The 10602-nt window shown below is 40.8% G+C and overlaps 1 long non-coding RNA gene across 2 annotated transcripts; it reads left to right on the top strand.

The window, feature by feature from the left end:
* Positions 1-492: 492 nt before the first annotated feature.
* LOC140811857 (uncharacterized) lies at positions 493-9790 on the top strand. 2 transcript variants are annotated; one of them, XR_012113555.1, is made up of 4 exons: positions 493-803; positions 9181-9259; positions 9341-9586; positions 9659-9790. It is a non-coding gene; the product is annotated as an uncharacterized lncRNA (long non-coding RNA). The 2 variants fall into 2 exon arrangements; XR_012113553.1 differs by having other exon boundaries at positions 9181-9586.
* Positions 9791-10602: the final 812 nt, after the last annotated feature.

The following is a 10602-nucleotide window of genomic DNA, read 5'->3' as shown; positions in this document are numbered from 1 at the left end:
TTAAGGAGTTTGGTAAGCTTCGGGTCAATTTTAGAGGTCTAGGGGTAAAACAGTAATTTTTGTGTTTCCAGGGACAAAATGGTCATTTTGCACCCGGGGTGAAATTTTGGTCCTGGTAGCGCCTTGAGAACAAATTTATCATGCTTTAAATGTTTATGCATCATGTTCATGATTTTTACGTAATTACGATAAACACGTTGGATGCTTGGTTTAAAAGAAAAATTCTGTATATGCATGCTTTTATTTAAGTGGTGATTATGATGACACGGTTTTGAAGGAAGTGATTTAGTTGTGACTAACACGATGACACGATGACATGTAGGCCGAGACCCAGTGGACCGGTAATGCTATCGTTGATGTTGTCGCCGCCGGGTACCGCGGTTACACGTAGATGGATCCATCGATTGACATGATGATACGAAAGTCACAGCTAATGGACGGAATTCAAATTAAGGAAATTAACATGTATATTTTTATAAGATGTTACATGCTATGATTATTACCATGTTTTGACAGGACACGTTTACGCATTCGATTTTACTGCACACATGAAATGTATGTTGATTATGCTATTTTTCACTGCTGCATGCTACGTATATGTACTCGCTATTTCTGGTACAGGTGTGTTGAGTCTTTAGACTCACTAGGCGTGTGTGATGCAAGTGAGTTTAATGATGAGGAGACTGGAGGTGCTGAAATCTGAGTAGGCAGCTCTGATGCGGTGACATGACCCGAGGACCACGTGTTTTTCCGCATTTGATTACGAGTTTTTGAGAGGAGTTAAACACTTTTATACGTTGGTGGTATTACGATTTTTACTCGTTTATGGTTAAGTTTGATGTTGGGATGATGTTGGTTATTTTAAACTGTGTTATTCCTATTTTCCAATAAATACGATTATTTTAAATGTTATTTTGTAATTGCGAGTTTATTTTAAAAAAATATTTCTGCTCTTTTAAAATGAGTAGACGTTACAGTTGGTATCAGAGCAAGGGTCCTGTATAGGGTTGTGCCACCGCCATCTTCTGCCGCTCATTCTTCAAGCCTCAATTCTGTTAACTTTTATGTTTTAAATGTTTAAAACGATTTACTGTTATCACCTCCATGTTTACATGATTTAAGCTTTACGATGATTTACTGTACATGTTTTACTGCTTTTACGATTTAAGGTTTATTATTTCAAAAGCTAGATTAATTGCATGATGGGTTACGTTTATGAATTGGATTGTATTCAGATATGCCTCCCAGACGCGAGCCGAGGGTGGACAGACATGATGAAATTACTTGGGGTGGCAGAAGCCCTCCACCACCACCACCGCAAGGAGACCCAGCTACCCGAGTACTTGAAGGGATAGCGAGGCTCATGGAGCGGGCCCAGCAGGCGCCTCGCCAGCAGAACGATGTTTTGAGCAGTTCCGTAGGCTCAACCCGAGAGAGTTCGGGGGTACCACCGATCCATTTGTAGCAGAGAGATGGATTAGGTCGCTGAAGGTTCATTTCGAGTACTTACAGATGAGGGATTGCGACCAGGCCATGTGCGTCATTTATTTGCTGAAGGATGATGCGTCCCTTTGGTGGGAGGGAGCTTCACATGCAGTGGATGTGGCTACTCTCACATGGGCCAGATTCAGAGAGATATTCTTCGGGAAGTATTTTCCAGCTGACATCAGGGTCCGCCTGACGAAAGAGTTCATGAGCCTCCAGCAGGGGGACTTATCAGTGGCGGAGTTTATCCACAAGTTTGGCAGGGGCTGCCATTTTGTGCCCATGATAGCAGGAGATGCCGCCCAGAAGCTGAAGCATTTCCTAGATTGACTGAGACCCACTCTCCACCGAGACTTCATGCTGATGAGGCCGGCAGGTTATGACTATGCCATTGCCTGTGCTTTTCGGGCGGAGCAGGCTCTGCGAGAGATAGACTACGAGATGCAGAGGAAGCGGCATCAGGCTCGGTCCTCCATGCAAACAGTGCAACAAATATCACTATGGAAAATGCATGTGGAGAACCTACCGACGCTTTGTATGCAAACAGGAGGGGCACAAGGCTGCAGATTTCCCTCAGAACAAGGGTCCCACTACCGGCAGGGCATATGTGATGCATGCCGAGGAGGCTGAAGCGGAGTCAGATTCTACTTTGATCACCGGTAACCCTTATACTTAAGTTTTATATGTTTACCTCTTTTATTGCTTGGGTTTTTGCTTGTATAAGGATTTAATTATTTGGATTGACAACATAGGAGGAATTAGGATAGATGCTCTACCTATTTGAGATGAAGAATTCAATGGTTTGATTTAAGAAATTTTAGGGTCCCAATGGTATTAACTGGCAACTTGAGGACTTAATTGCTAAAAGTCGAGATTTTCGGGACTATTTTCGAAACTTCTGTAATTTTTAAGATTTATTGGTGTCATTTTCGAAAATTTTATCAATTTTGGGATTTAAATTCGAAAATGAGGAAGGGTCATTGTGCAGTTTTCGAAATTTTAAGGGTTTAATTTGTAATATTCGATTTTTCTGATGTTGATTTTCGAATTTTAGGATATGATTTGTGGAAATTCAGTGATGTTTTCGAGGATTTTGGGTTAATTTCCGATAAGGAATCCCTTAAGCTCAACATTACTAGATTTGATGGTATGTTTTGTCGCAGGGAGGATATATATTTCAGGTGTAGCCACGCATGCACTTCTCGATTCAGGGGCTACACACTCATTTATATCCGAATCTTTTGTGAAGCGACTAGGATCATACTAGTTGCGATGGATTCAGGGTTTAGAGTATCGATCCCATCCGGGGATCAGATGTTCACTTCTTAGAGCTTCGGTTACAGAAGTATGTGGTGCACGCAGATTTGATATTGCTACAACTACTGGAGTTTGACGTCATCTTGGGCATGGACTGGCTATCTTCTCATGGTGCAGTGATATATTTTCGACAGAGGTCAGTTTTTGTCAGACCGCCCAGTGGGAAGCCGTTTGTTTTCGAGGCAACTAGACATCAGCAGATGCCGCACGTCATTTCCTGCTTGTGTGCGAGAAAACATATGAGGAGAGGCTGCCAAGCATTCTTAGCTAGCATTGTGTCAGTGACAGAGCCAGCCAGTCAGAGGCTGGAGGATGTGGATGTAGTCAGTGAGTTCTCCAGTGTGTTCCCTGACGATGTTTCAGGCATTCCACTAGACAGAGAGGTGGACTTTTCTATTGAGCTCATGCCAGGGACAGTGCCAATATCTAAGGCACCCTACCGATTAGCTCCTGCAGAGATGAAGAAGCTCAAGGATCAGATTCAAGATCTGTTAGACAAGGGTTTATTCGCCCTAACTTTTCTCCTTGGGGTGCACCAAGTGCTATTTGTTAAGAAGAAGGATGACAGCATGCGACTATGCATTGACTACCGAGAGCTGAACAGAGTCACAGTTAAGAATAATTATCCGCTGCCGAGGATCGAGAACTTATTTGATCAGCTTCAGGGAGCCTCAGTGTTCTCCAAGATAGACCTTCGATCCGGATACCATCAGCTGAAAATGAGAGAGTCAGATGTGCAAAAGACAGCCTTCCAGACTCGTTACGGGCACTATAAGTTTATGGTGATGCCCTTCGGTCTAACGAACGCACCATCGATTTTCATGGACCTCATGAATCACATGTTTCAGCCATATCTATATTAGATCGTCATAGTCTTCATTGACGATATTCTGATCTATTCGAGGAGCAGAGAGGTCACAGTCATCACCTGAGGACAGTATTGCAGACTCTACAGGATAGACAACTATATGCCAAGTTCAGTAAATGTAAGTTCTGGATCGATAGAGTGGCATTCTTGGGCCACATTGTATCGCAGGAGAGCATAGAGGTCGACCCTAGCAAAGTAGAGGCAATCAGATATTTTGCCAGTTCCTAAGAGTGTGACAGATATCCGTAGCTTCTTGGGATTAGCAGGTTACTACAAGAAGTTTATCCAGGACTTCTCTTCTATTGCGGTGCCTATGACCGCTCTCACAAAGAAAAATGCAAAGTTTATCTGGGGACCCGAGTGTCAGGAGAGCTTTGATAGACTGAAGCTAGCATTGACCACTTTACCAGTACTAGCTATGCCATCAGGGCAGGGGTAGTTTGTGGTCTACACAAATGCATATAAGCTTGGGTTGGGCGTAGTTATGATACAGCAGGACAAAGTGATAGCCTATGCGTCCAAACAGCTGAAGGTTCAAGAGAAGAATTATCCGACTCATGACCTCAAGCTAGCAGTAGTGGTATTTGCCCTGAAGATCTGGAGACATTATCTGTATGGGGAGAAGTGTGGGATTTTCACAGATCATAAGAGCCTAAAGTACTTCTTCATGCAGAAGGAACTGAATATGCGACAGAGAAGGTGTCTTGAGCTGGTGAAGGACTATGATTGCGACATTAGCTACCATCTGGGTAAGGCTAATGTGGTCACACACGCTCTGAGCAGGAAGCACGCGGTGATTGCTCATCTATCAGTGCAGAGACCGCTATAGGCCGAGATTCAGAGATTTGAGCTTGCAGTTTATGACATGGGCGAGGCCCCAAATCTTGCTACTCTGGCAGTACAGCCGACTCTGAGAGACAGAACCCGGACAGGGCAGACTTCTGACGAGCATTTATAGAAATGGAGACAGAGGGACGAGGCTATGGGCTAGAGACTGTATACAGTAGTGGACGGCATAGTCAGATATAAGGACCGCCTATGGGTTCCTGACAGTGATTCCCTTTTAGCAGATATCTAGAGTGAGGCCCACAACACCCCGTACTCCATCCATCCAGGGAGTAAAAAGAATTATACGGATATATTGACTCTTTATTGATGGTCAGGCATGAAACGGGATATTCTACGATTCGTCTCCGAGTGTTTGACTTGTCAGCAGGTTAAGGCAGAGCATCAGAGACCTGCAGGGAAGATGAGACCACTCCATATTCCCGAGTGGAAATGGGAGAATATTACTATAGATTTTGTGACAGGGCTTCCGAGGACTTCTGGATGATTTAATGTCATCTGGGTGATTGTTGATCGGCTCACTAAATCAGCTCATTTCTTACCAATCAGGAAGACATTCACCATGACTCAGTATGCAGAGCTGTTCATCAGAGAGATATTCAGACCGCACGGGATTCCCATGTCCATAGTGTCAGACAGGGATCCGAGGTTCACGTCCACTTTATGGAAGAGTCTCCATCAAGCGTTGGGCACAAAGTTACTATTCAGTACAGCTTTCCATCCTCAGACAGACGGTCAGTCAGAGAGGGTGATTCAGATTCTGGATGACCTACTCCGAGCTTGCATGATCGAATTCCAGGGCAGCTGGGAGCTGAAGTTACCTCTTGTGGAGTTCACATACAACAACAATTAGCATGTATCGATAGGTATGACTCCATACGAGGCACTATACGGGAGAAAGTGTAGGTCGCCAGTTTATTGGAATGAGGTAGGTGAGCGAGCAGAGTCGGGTCTGGATAGTGTCAGACAGACAGCGGATTTAGTGGCCAGGATTAGGGACATGATGAAGACTACACAGAGTCATCAGAAGAGTTATGCTGATCAGAGGTGGCGAGATCTTGAGTTTGCAGTAGGGGATTATGTTTTCGTGAAGGTCGCACCGATGAAGGGTGTGATGAGGTTCGAGAAGAAGGGCAAGCTCAGCCCTAGATTCATCGGACCATTCGAGATCATATAGAGAGTGGGGACACTTGCATACAGAGTTTCATTACCGCCGAATTTTGCATGAGTTCATAATGTGTTCCACGTTTTCCATGCTGCGTAAGTACATGTCGAATCCTAAACATGTGCTTAACTATGAGCCACTTCAGCTGATGCCACGCCTATCATTTGAGGAGAAACTCACCCAGATTTTGGACAGGCAGGAGAAGAGGCTCCGGAACAAAGTGACAAAGATGGTCAAGGTCAATGGGCTGAATCATTCTGAGGAGGAGGTTACTTGGGAGACTGAGACTGAGAAGAGGAGTTTCTACCCTGAGTAATTCGATACGTTCTAAATTTCGAGGACGAAATTTTATTTAAGGGTGGGAGATTTGTAAGGTCCAAGAATTTAATTCACGTAAACTGAATGCATGCAATCCAAGGTTTTATTTAATTATGGGTTTATTTATTTTTCTGCATTTTATGCATGATTATTGCATGGTAGGATTCATTTCATGAAATTTTATAAGTTCATGCATTACGGTTTTTTATGTGCAATTCACGCTCGAACGAGGAACGGAGACCGGAGAATTTTCAGGAAAATCATTTTTATTACATGAGTAATTTTTATTAAGTAATATAAGACGTTTTAAAGGTATTTTTCAAGAAATGGGCTTTGTGGGGTATTTTACCCGTCAGAGTGTAATATTTAACGGTACGTAAATTTTATCGAATCGGGGAACTTTTTGAGCGTTCGGCTAATATTTTCAAAAAATTTCCAACACGAAATATTTTTCGGGACTGTGTCTTTGGATTTACTTGACCTACTTTTAAGTTTATTGGGCTTAAATATCTTTTTAAACTTTTAATGAACAATTTAGGGCCAGTAGTTAATTGTTAAATTTTTTAAATAATACATCATTATCATTAACCTAAACCTAAACACTCTCCACAGCCGACACCCTCCCCCAGCTGCATTCTCTCTCGGTTTCAGCAGAAATCCTCCAGCAAAGGCTTCAGCTACCATTTTCTTGCAAAGAGAAATTCGTCCGTCTATTGTTCTTCAATCCCCTCGCGTTTACATCGTCAAGGCACGCTTGTTACTTAGTTTTGCATCATGCATGTCAATATTACTGCTGTGTGTCCACACCTTCATGAAATCTTTTGATCTAGTCAAGAGCATGGATAATCTTTCGGTTTTGCACCATTTTAATGCATCATGTATTATGTTACTCACGTTTTTCTGAACTGAGGTGCAAGGGGCTGCGGCTTGGGGCTGTTCAGAGTTTGATGGTGATGTCACGATGGAGTCTTGGAGTGAAAATGGTTCGGTTTTGCTGTAGGAGGAGAGATAGAGAGGTGGTGTCTTGGTTTTTGCTCAGTTGGGGCTGTGACGGGTTTGGGGTGGAACGAGTGGTTCGAGGGCTGAACCAAGGTCTGGACCAGACCCTTGGTGGGTCTGAGTCACGGCCTTGTAAGGGCCAACCGCTGCTGAGACCACCGAAGGGCCGGCTGCATGCCTTGAAGAGAGGGGTTCATGTGGTGTATGGATGAAGTTTTAGCATTTGTGGCTCACGTAGGCTGCATGGGGCTGGTTGTGTAGTTAAGGTAGGTCCTTTAGGGTCTAGTCTAGTCCATATATGACTTGATTCATGGCTGGTGCCGTCGGGGTAGGCTAGGGGGCGTGAGTTTTGGAAAGATGAGTATGATAGGGTACCAAATAAGGAAGGGCCGAAAATTGTGGAATTTTCTGGAATTATCAGCCGTGAGTTTATGGACCTGATGATAATGTTTTTAGAGCCTTTAAGTGTTTATAAGGTGTGGTAAAGATTTGGGAAGATTTGGTTAAGTTTCGAGTCGATTTGAATTAAAACGGGGACCCCGGTCCAAGTTTAAAAACGAATCGAGTGATTTTGGTATTGGGCTTGAGTTTACATCTAGGAACGCTTTTAAAAATGTTTTAGGACATTTTAAGGAGTTTTGGTAAGCTTCGGGTCAATTTTAGAGTCCAGGGAATAAAACGGTAAATTTTGAGTTTCCAGGGGCAAAATGGTCATTTTGCATCCGGGTTGAGATTTTCGTTCTGACAGTGTCATGAGTTCAAATTTATCATGTTTTAAATATTTATGCATCATGTTTATGATTTTTACGTAATTACGATAAACAAGTTGCATGCTTAGTTTAAAGAAAAAATTATGTATATACATGTTTTTATTTAAGTGGTGATTAAGATGACACGTTTTTGAAGGAAGAGATTTAGTTTTGACTAACACGATGACATGTAGGTCGGGACTCAGTGGATGGGTAATGCTGTCGCTGATGTCCTCGCCGCCGGGTACCGCGGTTACACGTAGATGGATCCATCGACTGACATGATGATACGAAAGTTGCAACTAATGAATGGAATTCAAATTAAGGAAATTAACACGTATATGTTGACACGATGTTATATGCTATGATTATTACCATGTTTTGACAGGACACGTTTACGCATTCGATTTTACTGCATACATGAAATATATTTTGATTATGCTATTTTTCATTGCTGCTTGCTACGTATATGTACTCGTTATTTCTGGTACAGGTGTGTTGAGTCTTTAGACTCAGGTAGGCGTGTGTGATGTAGGTGAGTTTGATGCTGAGGAGACTTGAGGTGCTGAACTCTGAGTACGCAGCTCTGATGCAGTGACATGACCCGAGGACCGCGTGTTTTTTCGAATCTGATTACGAGTTTTTGAGAGGAGTTAAACACTTTTGTACGTTGGTGGTATTACGATTTTTACTCGTTTAATTATGTTTACGTTTGATGTTGGTTATTTTAAACTGCGCTATTCTTATTTTCCAATAAATTCGATTATTTTAAATGTTATTTTGTAATTGCGAGTTTTTTAAAAATATATATATTTCCGTACTTTTAAAATGAGTAGACGTAACAGTTAAATTCTCCGATATTCTAAAATACATATTTTTAACACACACTTCTTGAATTTATTTGACATAAATAATTATTTTAATTTACAACTCAATAATTATTCTAATTATGCCAAATTACCGAATAATAAATTACATGGCCTTACAATATATATGGCAATACCATTACATATATACGTTTTCTATGTATTATATATATACCCTGGCTCTCACCACGACTACCATAAGTTCATTCACAATTTCGTTTCCACTTCTACAATATATTAGCCGGGTAAGATCTCTTGTAGTGCTTGCATGCATGCTGTTATAAATTAATATATTTACATAAAGTGTTTGTTGCATATACATATATATCATATATAGCCATATCTATCCATATATATCATATATAGCCATATAGATATATATATATCATATATATGGCTATACCATTACATATATACGTTTTCTATCTATTATATATACTTGGCTCTCACCGCCACTACCGTGAATTCACCCACAATTTCGTTACCACTTCTTCAATACATTAGCCGAAATATATATATATATATATATATATATATATATATATATAAACTTGAATTTTTTTTAAGATTCCCATGGCAGCTTGCAAATTTTTGCTCATTATGTCCCTTGTGTAGAATGTTTTCTTGAATGTGCAGACTACTTCAGGTAATTTATGGGTTTGTACTGTTATCTTCTTGGACTATTGGTTTATTCTTCGTCCATTAGTTTATTCCTTCTCAATTTCAGTAGAACCACATTGGTGTGTTACAATGCCTTCTATCTCACTACAGGCGGTTCTCAAAGAACTGCAAAATATATGCTTCAATGACAAAGAAAGTTCTTGTTTTGATGTCCAACAGAATGGCCGATGTTTCTTAGAAAGGGATTTTTATAGACGTGCTTCGTACGTCTTCAATTCAATTTTTCAGATGGATCCTTCCCCTGATAATTTCACCATTGGGGGCCTTGGTTTTCTATCAATAGTAGATCCAAGTAAGTTTATTGTTATTATTTTTAATAATTTTCTATAAGGTGGAATTTAGATGTTTAATATATAAAACGCAGATGATGGATCTTGTGTTTTCCCGTCATCCAAGATGGACGTGGCATCTGCCCCTCCTACCACCCCCACCTCCAACTTCATCGCATTTACATTTTGGATCTCAATTGTTGGAATTGTAACTGCATTCGTAACTCATGGGCATGGAAAATTCATAGAAGTTATCAAAATGTAAACATAAATATTAACATCGAGTTAGGATCAGGGACGGAGCCACCCCAAAGGCTGGGGTGGGCTTCAGCCCAGGCTATATTTTTGGACTTAATTAGTAGTATGGCTTGAGTTTTTTTTAATGGATATGCTTTGTCTTTTAATTTACTAAATCTTTTTAGCCCATATTTTTAGACCATTTCATGAGGGTTTTTTTTCATTGTCGTCCCTCCAAAATGGAAACAAGAGGATGAGAGCTGCTACTGGTCGAAAATTTCACGCGAAGCCTATTGCACCCCCCACCCCCCGCCAACAACCTTCGTTGGTTCAGAGGTCAGGTTTGTTTCCATCTCAATACCAACCAATTTTCTATCAACAGTAAACATATTACTCTTCAGAAAAACATACAGTGTTACATGCATGCTGTTATATTTTAATATATTTACCTAAAGTGTTTGTTGCACATATATATCATATATAGCCATATAAATATATATATATATATATATGGTTATATCATTACATATATTCGTTTTCTATGTATTATATATATACCTCGCTCTCACCACCACTACCGTGAGTTCACCCACAATTTCGTTTCCACTTCTTCAATACATTAGCCGGGTAAGATCTCTTGTAGTGCTCGCATGCATGCTGTATATATTAATATATTATATATATATATATATATAAACTTGAATTTTTTTTCAGATTCCCATGGCAGCTTGCAAATTTTTGTTCATTGTGTTCCTTGTTTTCTAGAATGTGCAGACTACTTCAGGTAATTATGGGTTTGTAC

The sequence above is a fragment of the Primulina eburnea genome, chromosome 1 (genome assembly GCF_022965805.1).
Source record: "Primulina eburnea isolate SZY01 chromosome 1, ASM2296580v1, whole genome shotgun sequence".
Lineage (NCBI taxonomy): Eukaryota > Viridiplantae > Streptophyta > Magnoliopsida > Lamiales > Gesneriaceae > Primulina > Primulina eburnea.
Note: the sequence above shows the minus strand (reverse complement) of the source record. Positions and strands in the feature narration are given on the sequence as shown.